The sequence below is a fragment of the Drosophila kikkawai genome, chromosome 2R, assembly GCF_030179895.1.
Source record: "Drosophila kikkawai strain 14028-0561.14 chromosome 2R, DkikHiC1v2, whole genome shotgun sequence".
NCBI lineage: Eukaryota > Metazoa > Arthropoda > Insecta > Diptera > Drosophilidae > Drosophila > Drosophila kikkawai.
In genome coordinates, this window is record NC_091729.1 from 1,823,457 (window position 1) to 1,840,068 (window position 16,612).

Consider the following 16,612-nt stretch of genomic DNA (forward strand, 5'->3'; position numbering starts at 1 on the left):
TGGAATTGTTTTTAGCTTCCTGCTGTTGTCACAGCGTCACAGCGGTGTCATTTTCTGAATATGTATGATATCCCATTCCTCGTATCGACTTAAGAACTTTTTCCAAATACTCATATTTCGGTTGTCATAAACTCTTTGAAAACACATAAATATTTTTAATTTTAAGACCGTTTAGGTCCTCGATTAAGGTTATCATAACATTCGGCTTTCCAACAATTAATGCGCTAATTGTGTTTGGTAACATAGACCTGTGTCGCGGGTGTGTACTCTCACCATGACCGCCACTTTTAATGTTCTTTACTATGATCTTTTTATATACTTGAATACACTTACTGCGGACCTGGTACAAAGCTAGAGAAACGACCAGCACGCGGTAATCGGGGGATCAACGGTTTAGACGAAGCTTGTAGGGAATACGATATAGCATATTCAAATACAAAGGATTTGGGGGAGCGACATAAAGCAGGCTCGATTTCAATTGATAGGGCTTTGAATCGGGTGAAAGCAGCGAATAGCAGCAAGAGTGAGATAGCTGCATTATATTTTGCAGTGTTGGCAACTTTTCCTTAAAATAAAACGGTTTTTGACTGGAAGAACGATTAAAAAAAGAAAAAAAATTGGAAAAAGCTAAAAAATCTGTTTTTGAAAACTCTTATTTGTTGGTTTTAGTTCAACTAATTTTATTATATTTGTTTGATTATTGTATTATATCAATAATGTCATCGATTTGTGCTGTTTGTTCCCGGCTTTCATATCATAATCCTGTTTCAATCATTCGCAAATACTTGTTAGGTATAGGTGTAGCAGCACTTCTGCAGTCTGCTCAAGCCATATCTGTAAGTTCGCAATAAAACTTGATATTTATATTTAAAGTAAAAGTTAAGGCAATTACTTATATACAGTACACTATTAAGTGTAGAGAATTTCAATTTGTTTCGCACTTTTGACTTTACAAGATTAACTTGGCTAAATATGCGCTCCACTTCGGCGTTAGACCAAGGCAATGACAGAATATCCAACGCAACGTTGGCCAGCTTTGCAAATGTGTGGTTGCCTCCGGAGTCCTTATAGGTATTTACCTCAGTCCAGAATTTGGAAGTGCTTTCTATATTTTCCCATTTTACCAGTTTCTATTTTCTTGAATTGATTATCTATTTGGCCTATATTTTGGTAGTTGAGACCTTCCAATAAAGGTATGATGTCTTGTAGTAGCGAAAAGGCAGGTGCTCATTAGATACTGTGGGTTTTCTAGCGTAAAATTGGAGTGGTATTTCTGCACTTCTTGCTATGCTCGGTACAACGCTCGTCGGATATGGCGTGGGCTTTCCTCACCGATTTTATGTCACACCTTTACACTACAATAATAAAAGTTTAAGTGCACATTCTGAAAACTAAATGATTGGTGAACGGTTAAATTATTCGGACGCTCGGACGGACCCTAAAGAGTAGGTAATAGAGAGGAACGCGTCGTTCGCCCCCACGTCTTTACCCTGCCGTAGTAACTTCAGATAATTGGTCGTTATCCCTGTGACGGTCTGTCTGTCCTCGGGTAGCTTAGCGGGACGTCCAGGGTCCGATTCAGGAAATATTTATTTGATTCAGGTGTGGTTGCTGTAAGAGATTCCGACCCAGTAGAACGCTAGAGTATGCCCTAAAAATGTATCTTAATGTTTATTTACTTAAAAGGTACAATTCTTAATAATTTTATGCTGGGTCTCGATTCTGGGGTACTCTGCGGTTCCGATTCGTCCTCCTCTTCCCGATTGCGGCTGTCCGGTAGGGAGATGCCGATAGTTCCGCCACAGTATGGGTTATTTGGCCTTGAAAGCCACCCACAAGAGAATGCGTTCGGACTCGAAAGTCATCCACGAGAGAAGGCGTTCGGACTCGAAAGTCAGCTCAGAGAAGTTCGGACTCGAAATTCAGCAGAGATTCGGACTCGAAACTCAGCAGAGAGAATCGGACTCGGAAGTCGGCAGAGGTTCGGACTCGAAAGTCAACTAACTCAGAGAATCGGAATCGAAAGTCAACAGAGATTCCGACTCGAAAGTCGGCAGAGAGAATCGTTGTCGGACTTGAAAATCAGCAGAGATTCGGACTCGAAAGTCAACTCAGAGAATCGGACTCGAAAGTCAACAGAGATTCGGACTCGAAAGTCAGCAGAGAGAATCGTTGTCGGACTCGAAAGTCAACTCAGAGATTCGGACTCGAAAGTCAGCAGAGAGAATTGTCGGACTCGAAAGTCAACTCACGCCTCCATACGTAAAAGCTTTAAAGCTTGGCTTATGGCAAGTCTGAGAGACTTGCATGCCAAACGACTGGTTAAAAACCAGAAACAGAACTATTGCCGATTTTCAGGGTTTGCTTTTGCCTTTACATCGAAACTTACGATTCCCAACGAGTCTTAGCGAAGATTGAAGGTAAAGTACCAAGAAAATTAGCAATAGTCAGCAAGTGGTCTGATGAGTTTGGGTAGCTCCAACGAAACGATCGTCACCACAGCTGCTGCTTGTCTATTGACAAGTTCTTTTTGTTGTTTTTAACAAAAGCCGAGTCTTTGATTTTTATAAAATCGAAGCCGGCTATGACCTCAAGTCCTGCAATTACGAATGCATATCTGAAATAAATATTTTAAAACTAAAACCAAAAAGAACAAGAAAACTGCCTGAAACTTGAGATCTCGAAACTGAAAAAGAAGTGTCCGAATGACTACGAGGGACCAATGTGCTTACCTTACTGTGAATACACCTGTGCAGCCAGCACCGGTGCCCCAACATAGAAATAAACCTGTGCGATGACCGGCACTGGTCATAGCCCATAGGCCCAGGACATCAGCAGCTGAATCAACAAGTGTGAGGGGCAGGCCGTCCCTTATGCCAACGAAGGAGCGTCAGCAAAGCCAAGACCGGCGACGACCAGCTGACGCAAAAGATACTTACTACAATATATCCCATTAAAAATTGCACTTCGCTGCACATTTTTTTAATTGCATTGCATATTTTTATACCCTTGCAGGGTATTATAATTTCAGTCAGAAGTTTGCAACGCAGTGAAGGAGACCTTTGCGACCCTATAAAGTATATATATTCTTGATCAGCATCAACAGCCGAGTCGATCTAGCCGTGTCCGTCTGTCCGTCCGTCCGTCTGTCCGTCCGCCTGTCTGTCCGTCCGTCCGTCTGTCCGTCCGTTTCTACGCAAATTAGCCCCTCAGTTTTAAAGCTATCTGAATGAAACTTTGCATATAGTCTTATATATACCTACTCTCACTGCCATATATGTCGGAACGGACCGGATCGATTATATCATATAGCTCCCATACAAATGATCGATAAATTTTAAGAAAAAAAAATTATAACTTTGGTGTGTTTCAAAATTTTTGCACCATTTTGCACCAGAGGGTTCCACTATTTTATCATTGAGCTTTTTGACTTGTTTTTGGATCTCGTCTTGGTGACTATGAGGATTTCTATAATTTTTTATATATACCGGTTCGTCATCATTCAATCTCACTTTATGTTTATAAAAATTATTAGTAGTGATTGATTCGGTTTCTAGTCCGAATACATCGCTGTACTTGGTGCATAGTGTTGGTAATTGTTTATTAAATTGTAGCGGAAAGTTTTTTGAAAGTTGGGTTAATATTGTTGTTTCTCGGGTTTTTTAGTCTGTTTGAACTACATCATAGTTTGAAAGTGATTCATGTTGAATGTTTTTAATGTAAACTACCTGATCTGTTTTTGTTGTATTTAATAGTCTTATGCATTTTGGACTGTTGCTATGGGATTTGCAATATAAATACCTTGCTGGATTTTCTGATTCGGAATTAATATGTTGTTGGAATTATGGAATTATGGAGTTGTTGCCAGAACTGTATGTTATTGGAAAATAAATCGGATATTTTGATTATTTGGTCTAATTATAAGCCAGTCTTCAGACGGCTTGAAATCTAATTGACAGTTGTATTTTTTAATAAAGTTGATTCCTAGTATTCCATCACAAGGAATAGCGAATTGTAAATTTACGATATGGTTTGCATTTTAATGGAAGTTAATCCTTCGGATTTGGTAACCTCCTGACTGATACCCGGTATATTGATAATATCATTATTTTGGATGTTTTGGAAAATGTCGGAATTTTCCTTTAATAGGGATATTTCCGCACCTGTGTCTAGTAGAAAAACTACTTATTTTCCTGTTGCTACATTTATAAAAGTGACGAATGTGCTTTGACTGAGATTGATGGTGTGAATTTTAATGTTTTCTACTGCTGTGTATCTAAAGGTGCTTGGGAGTTTCCGGAAGGGGTCTGGGCTACTCTAACATTGTTGTTGGGATTATTGTTGTTGTTATTGTTTCCCCAGTGGTTGTTTCCAGCACGGTTGTTTCCAGTATAATTATTGTTGTTTGATCATTATAGTTTCGGTTGTAACCGTTCTTTTGGTTATAGCCATTGTTTCGGTAGTTACCTCAGTTATTACCCCTACCGCGATAATTGTTTCTGTAGTTGTTACTGCGATAGTTGTTTAGTTAGCATTGCCCGTCATTTCAGTATTACATTGTATGGACTTAGTGACGGCTTCATTCATAGTTGAGAAATTGCCTGCTTCCAACCATGTTTCGCCGACTATAGTGTCTTGCAATTTCTTTATTATTGCATCTATAGTTATTTCGTTCTGCACTCTGTATAGTGTCGATCCTATAATTTTAGATTTAATGACATCTACAGCAATGTTTTCGAATGTGCCTTGCCTTTTGTCATGTTGACCAACCTCAAATCTGTTTTGAATCTTTGAAGGTGAAGTTTTTGCCCATTAAACTCCGGGATGGGATTCGAGATTTCTTTTATGGACTGAAAATTTGGTTCGATTTCGGGATGATGTAAGAATAAGTCCGATTTAAGTCTATTAAGTTGGAATAAGTAGGTTAAACAAGAAAGGAAGCTAACTTCGGCACGCCGAAGTTTGTATACCCTTGAAGATATTATTTCATTACATTTTACCTATATTATTATGTTAACAGTTTGACAGTTACAGTTTTGCATTCCCAGCTTTACATATTTTATACATTTACCGATCGCTTCTATGGCAGCTATATGATATAGTTGTCCGATTTTTATGAAATTTATACCAAAATTCTAGAATAATAAAAAAAGCGTATATCTCAGAGTAAATAAAAATACGCTGAAAAACAACGCAGCTATAATTTTTTTTCTATTAATTTCCCGATCGTTCCTATGGCAGCTATATCATATAGTCGTCCGATTTTTATAAAATTTTTACCAAAATTCAGAATTAATATAAAATGGCCATATCTTAAAAATGGTGTAAAAATGTTGAAAAACAGCAAAGTTATCATTTTTTTTCTAAAATTTATCGAACATTTGTATGGCAGCTATATGATATAGTCGTCCGATCCGGCCGACATATATAGCAGTGAGAATATATAGAAGACTATATACAAAGTTTTATTCAGATAGCTTTAAAACTGAGGGACTAGTTTGGGTAGAAACGGACAGACGGACAGACGGACATGGCTAGATCGACTCGGCTGTTGATGCTGATCAAGAATATATACTTTATAGGGTCGGAAACGTCTCCTTCACTGCGTTGCAAACTTCTGACTGAAATTATAATACCCTGCAAGGGTATAAAAAAACTGAGCAAATAGAGCGGCTATTGCCTGATCATTATCTGCTGTTGGAATTTTAAAAGAGAGCAAGGAAGGATGAGTAATGGCTTTACGTTTAGTCTTAACAAAATTATAAAACTGTTTTGGGTACTCAGAAAACTGGGACCTGCAACGAGTTAAATAATTGTTGTAACACTACGCGTTCTACAAAAAGACAAAAAGAAGTTGACCGAGCCTATAAATAGCTAGATAGGAAAGTATGAAAACTGGTGCTTATGTATACATACATATTAGATTTTTTATTTTGAGGCGGGTCAACTCTTTGGTAAGCCAAGGAGGCATTTGATGTTGACGAATAGTATAACGGAACACATTCAGTAAAAAATTAATTCCAAGCACTCCAAAAAATATCGACGGCGTCAGCGATGTCAGTGCATGTGTATAGGTCGGACCATTCATAACCTAATATATATAAATCACGTGTCATGATGTTTGTCCGCGATAAACTCCTAAACTATTTAACCGATTTTTAATTAAATTGGCACACCGTGTGCAGTTTGATGAAATTTAAATGATAGGATAGCTTACATCTTAATTTATTGGCGCATTATTATTTGATTGTAAATTATTTGACTATTTCGAATCGCTGTTATAACTTGACAACGGCTTTACCGAATTGGATGTTTTTTTTTAGTTAAATCTCAGAGCAGAGAAAAGTTACAGGCGCCATATGGGCGTAATCGTGTCTTATATCGCGAATAAAATTGTTTTTATAAATTGAGCTGCATCTCCAAAGAGTAAGTATAAGCAAAGAGTATAGAACTATAGTGAAAAGCCAATTTCCTTGACCTCCAATATTATGGAGTATTGGGAGGAAAAGAAATTGTAGTATCCAAACCTCTATCAGCTGGCCAAGGTGGTGCACTCGGTTCCTGCAACATAAGTGAGCGGTGAAAGGGCGTTTTCGAATTGGCAAATTACAGACGAACATTTTTCAGAATTAGTAGCGATTTCGGTTCGTTAATTTTGATTTTTTTTTATGACTAGAGTTATTATATGCAAGGATAAATATTGGAAAAAATATAAAAATGACTAAAAATTTCGAAATGCTGTAGGGTAGCTTTGCGGTCATTATACAAGAATATAAAATAATATCGCCGAAAAGTCTAACACGGAACCCGTGAAGTACGGTTGAGTTTTATTTTGATAAAAAGAACATAAAAATCATCAATAATCATTATTTTTGAAATTTATTTTTTTGATAAAAAAAAATTTTTATGAAATATTTTATTTTGACCTCTGCAACTCTTGTATGAGCTGCATTTTACAACGTTACCTGTAAAAAATTTCACAGCACTGCCTAAGAACAGCTGACCAGCACACGCAATTTAAATATCAACCATGTAAATAAAAATAACGCTCAAAAGTTTATTTAATTAACAATTTATTTTAGGAGGAATAACTGTCATCTCTTTATTTCGTTAGTCGCCAATATGTGCAGAGATATTTTTGTAAAATTGTAACGTGAAAATCTTTGAATTGGGACGGGCAAAACAGCTGACATCCGCATGAGTTTTCCAATACATTTTCTTATCGAACATTTTTAGTACTGCGCCAAAAACTGATGATTGAAATTTCCAATATTTCAAATTAACATTTAACGGCCAAAAATGCTTGTACCTTTATTTTTGCTGTAATCAACTAGTAACCCATTAACGTACTTAGGTTGGACACAAGAGCGGGCCAAAATCTAATTAGCCCTCTATTAACAAAACTCAGCCAAAAGTAAAGCGTTTGTGTATACCGGCCAGCTGATATTCCTTGGCAACAAATGGGACCAAAGGAAAAGTTAACAAACAGTTATAAATCAACAAGGAAAATTCTCTTATCTTAAAAGGGAATCCGCAAATATTATCAAATTCACTTCCGAGTGGCAACTAGAACAGGCCTGATAATGAATCAATAGTTCTATGTCGCCCCTTACAAAAATAGTATCAGACGCCAAGTCATCAAAAATCATAGTGGAATTGTTTTTAGCTTCCTGCTGTTGTCACAGCGTCACAGCGGTGTCATTTTCTGAATATGTATGATATCCCATTCCTCGTATCGACTTAAGAACTTTTTCCAAATACTCATATTTCGGTTGTCATAAACTCTTTGAAAACACATAAATATTTTTAATTTTAAGACCGTTTAGGTCCTCGATTAAGGTTATCATAACATTCGGCTTTCCAACAATTAATGCGCTAATTGTGTTTGGTAACATAGACCTGTGTCGCGGGTGTGTACTCTCACCATGACCGCCACTTTTAATGTTCTTTACTATGATCTTTTTATATACTTGAATACACTTACTGCGGACCTGGTACAAAGCTAGAGAAACGACCAGCACGCGGTAATCGGGGGATCAACGGTTTAGACGAAGCTTGTAGGGAATACGATATAGCATATTCAAATACAAAGGATTTGGGGGAGCGACATAAAGCAGGCTCGATTTCAATTGATAGGGCTTTGAATCGGGTGAAAGCAGCGAATAGCAGCAAGAGTGAGATAGCTGCATTATATTTTGCAGTGTTGGCAACTTTTCCTTAAAATAAAACGGTTTTTGACTGGAAGAACGATTAAAAAAAGAAAAAAAATTGGAAAAAGCTAAAAAATCTGTTTTTGAAAACTCTTATTTGTTGGTTTTAGTTCAACTAATTTTATTATATTTGTTTGATTATTGTATTATATCAATAATGTCATCGATTTGTGCTGTTTGTTCCCGGCTTTCATATCATAATCCTGTTTCAATCATTCGCAAATACTTGTTAGGTATAGGTGTAGCAGCACTTCTGCAGTCTGCTCAAGCCATATCTGTAAGTTCGCAATAAAACTTGATATTTATATTTAAAGTAAAAGTTAAGGCAATTACTTATATACAGTACACTATTAAGTGTAGAGAATTTCAATTTGTTTCGCACTTTTGACTTTACAAGATTAACTTGGCTAAATATGCGCTCCACTTCGGCGTTAGACCAAGGCAATGACAGAATATCCAACGCAACGTTGGCCAGCTTTGCAAATGTGTGGTTGCCTCCGGAGTCCTTATAGGTATTTACCTCAGTCCAGAATTTGGAAGTGCTTTCTATATTTTCCCATTTTACCAGTTTCTATTTTCTTGAATTGATTATCTATTTGGCCTATATTTTGGTAGTTGAGACCTTCCAATAAAGGTATGATGTCTTGTAGTAGCGAAAAGGCAGGTGCTCATTAGATACTGTGGGTTTTCTAGCGTAAAATTGGAGTGGTATTTCTGCACTTCTTGCTATGCTCGGTACAACGCTCGTCGGATATGGCGTGGGCTTTCCTCACCGATTTTATGTCACACCTTTACACTACAATAATAAAAGTTTAAGTGCACATTCTGAAAACTAAATGATTGGTGAACGGTTAAATTATTCGGACGCTCGGACGGACCCTAAAGAGTAGGTAATAGAGAGGAACGCGTCGTTCGCCCCCACGTCTTTACCCTGCCGTAGTAACTTCAGATAATTGGTCGTTATCCCTGTGACGGTCTGTCTGTCCTCGGGTAGCTTAGCGGGACGTCCAGGGTCCGATTCAGGAAATATTTATTTGATTCAGGTGTGGTTGCTGTAAGAGATTCCGACCCAGTAGAACGCTAGAGTATGCCCTAAAAATGTATCTTAATGTTTATTTACTTAAAAGGTACAATTCTTAATAATTTTATGCTGGGTCTCGATTCTGGGGTACTCTGCGGTTCCGATTCGTCCTCCTCTTCCCGATTGCGGCTGTCCGGTAGGGAGATGCCGATAGTTCCGCCACAGTATGGGTTATTTGGCCTTGAAAGCCACCCACAAGAGAATGCGTTCGGACTCGAAAGTCATCCACGAGAGAAGGCGTTCGGACTCGAAAGTCAGCTCAGAGAAGTTCGGACTCGAAATTCAGCAGAGATTCGGACTCGAAACTCAGCAGAGAGAATCGGACTCGGAAGTCGGCAGAGGTTCGGACTCGAAAGTCAACTAACTCAGAGAATCGGAATCGAAAGTCAACAGAGATTCCGACTCGAAAGTCGGCAGAGAGAATCGTTGTCGGACTTGAAAATCAGCAGAGATTCGGACTCGAAAGTCAACTCAGAGAATCGGACTCGAAAGTCAACAGAGATTCGGACTCGAAAGTCAGCAGAGAGAATCGTTGTCGGACTCGAAAGTCAACTCAGAGATTCGGACTCGAAAGTCAGCAGAGAGAATTGTCGGACTCGAAAGTCAACTCACGCCTCCATACGTAAAAGCTTTAAAGCTTGGCTTATGGCAAGTCTGAGAGACTTGCATGCCAAACGACTGGTTAAAAACCAGAAACAGAACTATTGCCGATTTTCAGGGTTTGCTTTTGCCTTTACATCGAAACTTACGATTCCCAACGAGTCTAAGCGAAGATTGAAGGTAAAGTACCAAGAAAATTAGCAATAGTCAGCAAGTGGTCTGATGAGTTTGGGTAGCTCCAACGAAACGATCGTCACCACAGCTGCTGCTTGTCTATTGACAAGTTCTTTTTGTTGCTTTTAACAAAAAACCGAGTCTTTGATTTTTATAAAATCGAAGCCGGCTATGACCTCAAGTCCTGCAATTACGAATGCTAAACAAAAATAGGTCGATGTTACAAAACAAACTAAACCAAAGGGGAGATTCGCCCCAAAAAAGCCCACGTCACCATACGTAAAAGCTTTAAAGCTTGGCTTATGGCAAGTCTGATAGACTTGCATGCCAAACAACTGGTTAAAAACAACAAAAGGAACTATTGCCGATTTTCAGGGTTTGCTTTTGCCTTTACATCGAAACTTACGATTCCCAACGAGTCTTAGCGAAGATTGAAGGTAAAGTACCAAGAAAATTAGCAATAGTCAGCAAGTGGTCTGATGAGTTTGGGTAGCTCCAACGAAACGATCGTCACCACAGCTGCTGCTTGTCTATTGACAAGTTCTTTTTGTTGTTTTTAACAAAAGCCGAGTCTTTGATTTTTATAAAATCGAAGCCGGCTATGACCTCAAGTCCTGCAATTACGAATGCATATCTGAAATAAATATTTTAAAACTAAAACCAAAAAGAACAAGAAAACTGCCTGAAACTTGAGATCTCGAAACTGAAAAAGAAGTGTCCGAACGACTACGAGGGACCAATGTGCTTACCTTACTGTGAATACACCTGTGCAGCCAGCACCGGTGCCCCAACATAGAAATAAACCTGTGCGATGACCGGCACTGGTCATAGCCCATAGGCCCAGGACATCAGCAGCTGAATCAACAAGTGTGAGGGGCAGGCCGTCCCTTATGCCAACGAAGGAGCGTCAGCAAAGCCAAGACCGGCGACGACCAGCTGACGCAAAAGATACTTACTACAATATATCCCATTAAAAATTGCACTTCGCTGCACATTTTTTTAATTGCATTGCATATTTTTATACCCTTGCAGGGTATTATAATTTCAGTCAGAAGTTTGCAACGCAGTGAAGGAGACCTTTGCGACCCTATAAAGTATATATATTCTTGATCAGCATCAACAGCCGAGTCGATCTAGCCGTGTCCGTCTGTCCGTCCGTCCGTCTGTCCGTCCGCCTGTCTGTCCGTCCGTCCGTCTGTCCGTCCGTTTCTACGCAAATTAGCCCCTCAGTTTTAAAGCTATCTGAATGAAACTTTGCATATAGTCTTATATATACCTACTCTCACTGCCATATATGTCGGAACGGACCGGATCGACTATATCATATAGCTCCCATACAAATGATCGATAAATTTTAAGAAAAAAAAATTATAACTTTGGTGTGTTTCAAAATTTTTGCACCATTTTTTAGATATGGTATTTAGATATGATATTATATTTCAGAATTTCGATAAAAATTTCATGAAAATCGGACGACTATATCTTATAGCTGCCATAGGAATGATCGGGTAGATAATAGAAAACAAATTATAACTTCATTGTTTTTCAGCGTATTTTCATCTACAAAAAAACATTTTCGACCGTGAATCAATCTGTGAATCTTTGTTGCACCTTAATAAACTCGACTCATTTCTGGATCGGTTAGTAACTGGTGATGAAAAATGGATCACATATGACAACATAAAGCGTAAAAGATCCTGGTCGAAGCACGGTGAGTCGTCTCAAACGGTGGCAAAGCCAGGACTGACGGCTCAGAAGGTGTTGCTGAGTGTATGGTGGGAGTGTATGGTGCTGAGTGTATCGTGGGATTCACCAGCCATGGTTAATCGTAAGGGCGTTGTGTTCCATCATGACAACGACAGGCCCCATATATCTTTGGTGACGCGTCACAAGCTACGGGAAGTGTTAATGCATCCACCTTATAGTCCGGACATTGCCCCAAGCGATTACCATCTGTTTTTGGCCATACAACATTTTTTCAATGGACAAAAATTGAGTTCAGGGGAGGATCGCGAAAATCGAATCGCCGAGTTTTTTGCCAGTAGGGACAATGACTTCTTTAGGAGAGGCATATATAAGTTACCATCAAAATGGCAGAAAATCATCGAAGACAACGGTACATATAGCACTTAAATCGGACAATGCTAACTATGTTAAAATCATCGTCAAAAATCAATAAAGAAACCGGTATGTCATTACCAAACAACCTGATATTATAACATAAATTGTAAAATTGAGCGACATTAAAGTTGCCCAATTAGATTGTGGCCTGACAACCATACAAAAACTAGGCAGGTTATGATGTAATAACTTCTTTATATAAATATTTCACGACCCTTTATAGGCCACTAGGGCAAATTTATTAACGTATGAGCCAAACGGAATGGGAAATAAATATAAAATTAAAATACGAAATTAACGTAAATAAACACACGTATGAGAAAACACCCAAAATGGGTTTGTGGATGTCAAAGAAGTGGACTCTACTGCCAATGTCATAAACAAAATTGAATCTAAAAATATTAATAATGATTTAACAAACATCTTATTATCAATAATTGTTTGTATCATGAGCGCATTCATTTTGTATAAATTTTGTATGTTCCACAATAGGTGCATATCAAAGAGGGCTATAAATTAAGCTAGGCTAACGACATGGATAAAATATAAAAGCGCTAACAATAATTGTAAAAAGATGTTTTAAAATATTTTTTTTAAATACAAATATGTATATCAATACAAAAATGTATTAAGAACTAAAATGTAAAAAAAAAATAAAAATAAAAATTACCTATTATTATACGGGCTGACACTGCCGCATTAATTAGAGACTTCATTAAAGATTTGACAGCGCTATAGCGTTTTACACAAGTGCGAGCAAGACGACTATATGGCGCTCTAATGCATTAGAATAATGCATTAGCTACTTCATTGGCGCGATAATCGATAGATCTACATAAAAATACTAGATACTCGATAACAAAATACGGGTTTAATGAAGAAAATTGTAATTGAAAAATGTATTAGCCAGCTCATTGACAGTATGGTCTCACAGTGAGAATTTTATTTTTATAAAATTTCGCTGGTTTTTTTAACTGAAAAAATATTAGAAAATTAGGAAAAATAATATGTTTTGCGGTGGCAAGGTTCTTGCGGTGTAAAATTAATTAAAATTTTTTTTTGGTAATAATTTAAAAAAATTTAAGCATCATAGGTTAAAAACATAAATTTAAAGGATTCTGCATTTATTTATGCAAGAATACTTCGACGAGGAATTCAGAAATTCATAGTACAGTAGAGTCCGGTTATAGCGACTTTTAAGGGACCGACGATTTTACGTCGTTATACCCGGAAGACGCACTAACCGAAAGTAGCAAAAACAATTTTTTTGATTTTTTATTTTTGGTTGATATGATTGTAATAGGTTTCATCGAGTTCTTCCTTCGAAATCGGTAGCTGTTTTTTAGAGCTCTTGCCCAAACCGATAGAGGAATGTCATCCTCGATGTCAATATCGTTTGAGAATGAGCTGCTGGGACCATCTAAATTATCTCCGGCAAGCCCAGAATGCTTAAAGCAATTCGCAATTGTTAATGGCGAAAGTTGTTGCCAAGCATTATTTATCATTAAAATGGCATCAAGGACGGTAATATTCGGGTAATTTTCATCTTTGTTTTCATCCATATTGCTTTAAATTAAATTAAATTAAAAATTAAATTATTTCGCTGTATTTTTTTTTTTCGTCACGTCGCAAATCCGGTTGAATTGTGAAAAATTTCGTCGGTATAAGCGGCTTGTCGTTAAAAGCGAAGACGTTTTAAGCGGAGGCCCTTTCATATAAGTTTATATGGGGACCAACCAAGCCATCGAGTTTTCGTCGTAATAACCGGACGGACGCTATAAGCGAAGTCGTTATAGCCGGATTCTACTGTAATACGCCGCGAATGGAGGCCGTTTTTTTTTGTTTAACTTTTACGGTCGGTGTGACCGTAGTCGTATTACTAAAATAATCCAAGCAAAATCCAAGCCAAATTACACAAAATTACACATATAGTGGTCTCTTTCAAGGTTCTAATGAAGTAGCTAATTAATGGAAACTGCATTATCATATGGGCATTAGAAATAAAATAAATATAATAAAAAAAAACAAAAAACATTTGGAGCATGAATGCATAGTTAGGTGGAATTTAGTTTTTCTAACAGAACAGACAAAAATCAGCAAAATGTCTAATAGCGAGGCCGAGATTAAGAGTACCGACATGAGCGAGGAGATGCAGAAAAGCGCCATTGACTGCGCAACACAGTCAACAACAACATTGAACGGGATATTGCCAAATATGTATATTAAGACAGAGTTCGACACAAAATTTAAACTCAAATGGCACTGCATTGTCGGCAGTGACTTCGGATCGTACATATGTGTCACACGAACCGAACCATTTCATCTATTTCTATTTGGGCCAGTTAGCCATTTTATTGTTTAAGAGAGGTTAACAAAAATAACAATCCCACTTGCTTAATTTTTAAATATCTGAGATTGATTCTAGCGATGTTCTCAATAATATTCCATTAAATAATGGAACGGGATGAGTTAAATAAAGAATTACATAACTTAAAAGTTGATTTTGACAAATCCTATAAGTCATAAAGAACCCGGCTAGCACAGCAAAATACTGTAAATAAGCATGCCGAAATATTAGACAAAGCCCATTGGTCTCGAGTATCTAAGTTCTTGAACAAATTACGAGAGAACTTAATATACATAAAACAAAGGTATAATTTAGCCATTTCAGTGCCAACTATATTAAATACCCCATTGACAATCGAAACTAGCAACGAGTCAGAATTGTCAGATCTACCTGCACTTGAGCAGGGTGAGACAGATGATAAGGAAATAAAGGAAAAAGACATTAATAACCTCACTATTCCCGCAGTCCTTACTCAATCTGAATTGTCAGATCAGGACTTAACCGACTGTGATACATACGACAGCATTGTAGAACTAAAACCTACCACAATGGCTGACGAAACCATTGCCCAAAGGGCATACATAAAAGAAATCTCGAATGCCATCCCGGAGTTTAATGGGCAAAAACTTCACCTTCAAAGATTCAAAACAGCTTTGAGGTTGGTCAACATGACAAAAGGCACATTCGAAAACATTGCTGTAGATGTCATCTATTATATAAATAAGTCGAGTTTTCTGCGGGGATCCTATAACTCCTGAACGCACGAACCGATTTCCACGGTTTTGCATTCGTTGGAAAGGTCTCGGAATTTGTGATTTTTTGCAGTAAAGAAAATTCAGGAAAAATTGCAACAGAAAAGCGGGAAAGTCATTTTTGCATAAAGCGCCAACACTGACACATAACATGCCATAATTCTCTACTCAGTTTATTTTATGATAAACCGAAATTGTGTTCCATTTTGAGAAAAATAAGTTATTCGTTTCATATCAGTGCAATTGGAAACCAGCATTTGTATTTAGGGTGGTAAGTTGAACTGTGTAAATTATGTGGATTAGAGGTTAAATTAACCGCTCTGCCTATAGTCGAAAATGCCTAGAGCACGACGTGTGAACATCGGTCTCCGCACAAGGCATGCAATCCAGCAACAAGTGTATTCACAGAACTTAAGCGAGGAAAGACGAAATGAAAGAAGAGAATATGACCGATTAAGACGAAGCGTGAGCACACGAAGATTATTGGCATCATACAATCGCTTGGCATTTCAATATGATCCCTCTGCGAACTACAGAGATGATAGAAAATTAGATATTGGACCTATGACGACTATATGCCGATATTGCAATGCGTTAAAGTTTAAAAGAGAAACTGCTGGATTGTGCTGCGCAAGTGGAAAAGTCAAACTGGATCCATTACTTACACCACCACAGCCATTGAAAGCATTGTTCGATGGAAGTGATCCAGATTCCAGCCATTTTCTTCAACACATCCTTGAATACAATAACTGCTTTCGCATGACTTCCTTTGGTGCTAATATCATTCGAGAAGGCCTCATGCCGACTTGCAAGGTAAAAGTTACAATCCCTTACACAAATACAAAGAATTGCAACACATAATAACAACATATTCTCTTCGGACTACACCATCACACGATTCTTCAACAAATGATTGTTTGCAATTACAGATACAAGGGCAAATATATCATTTGCATGGTTCATTGGTACCAACAACAGAGGAACCGCATCAATTTCTGCAAATATATTTCATTTCGTCGATGGTGGATCAGCTGAATGTGCGTTGCAACATTCAGGGAACAGGACAGTTAAAGAGACGAATTATAGAACAGTTGCAAGCATTTTTTCACGCTAATAATGGTGTGGTTAATATGTTTAAATCGGCATTGGAACGAATGCCATCGGATACGCACAAATTTATCATAAGAGCGGATTGTACCCCAGCAGGTGAACATGTGCGAAGATTCAATGCACCCACCGTTAATGATGTTGCTGCAATTATTGTTGGCGATCCAACTAAATCGCGAGACATTATAATTCAGCGAAGAAGCAATATCATGCATCGAGT

At 37.8% G+C, this 16,612-nt stretch overlaps 1 protein-coding gene and 1 pseudogene across 12 annotated transcripts in view; one reads left to right on the plus strand and one right to left on the minus strand.

Moving 5' to 3' along the window:
* The window catches only part of LOC108081755 (transcriptional regulator ATRX homolog), a 596,348-nt gene that overhangs the window by 16,249 nt on the left and 563,487 nt on the right, over window positions 1–16,612 (minus strand). The gene's annotated exons all lie outside the window — the stretch shown is intronic.
* Window positions 14,288–14,558, plus strand: LOC121501995 (dynein light chain 1, cytoplasmic-like; annotated as a pseudogene).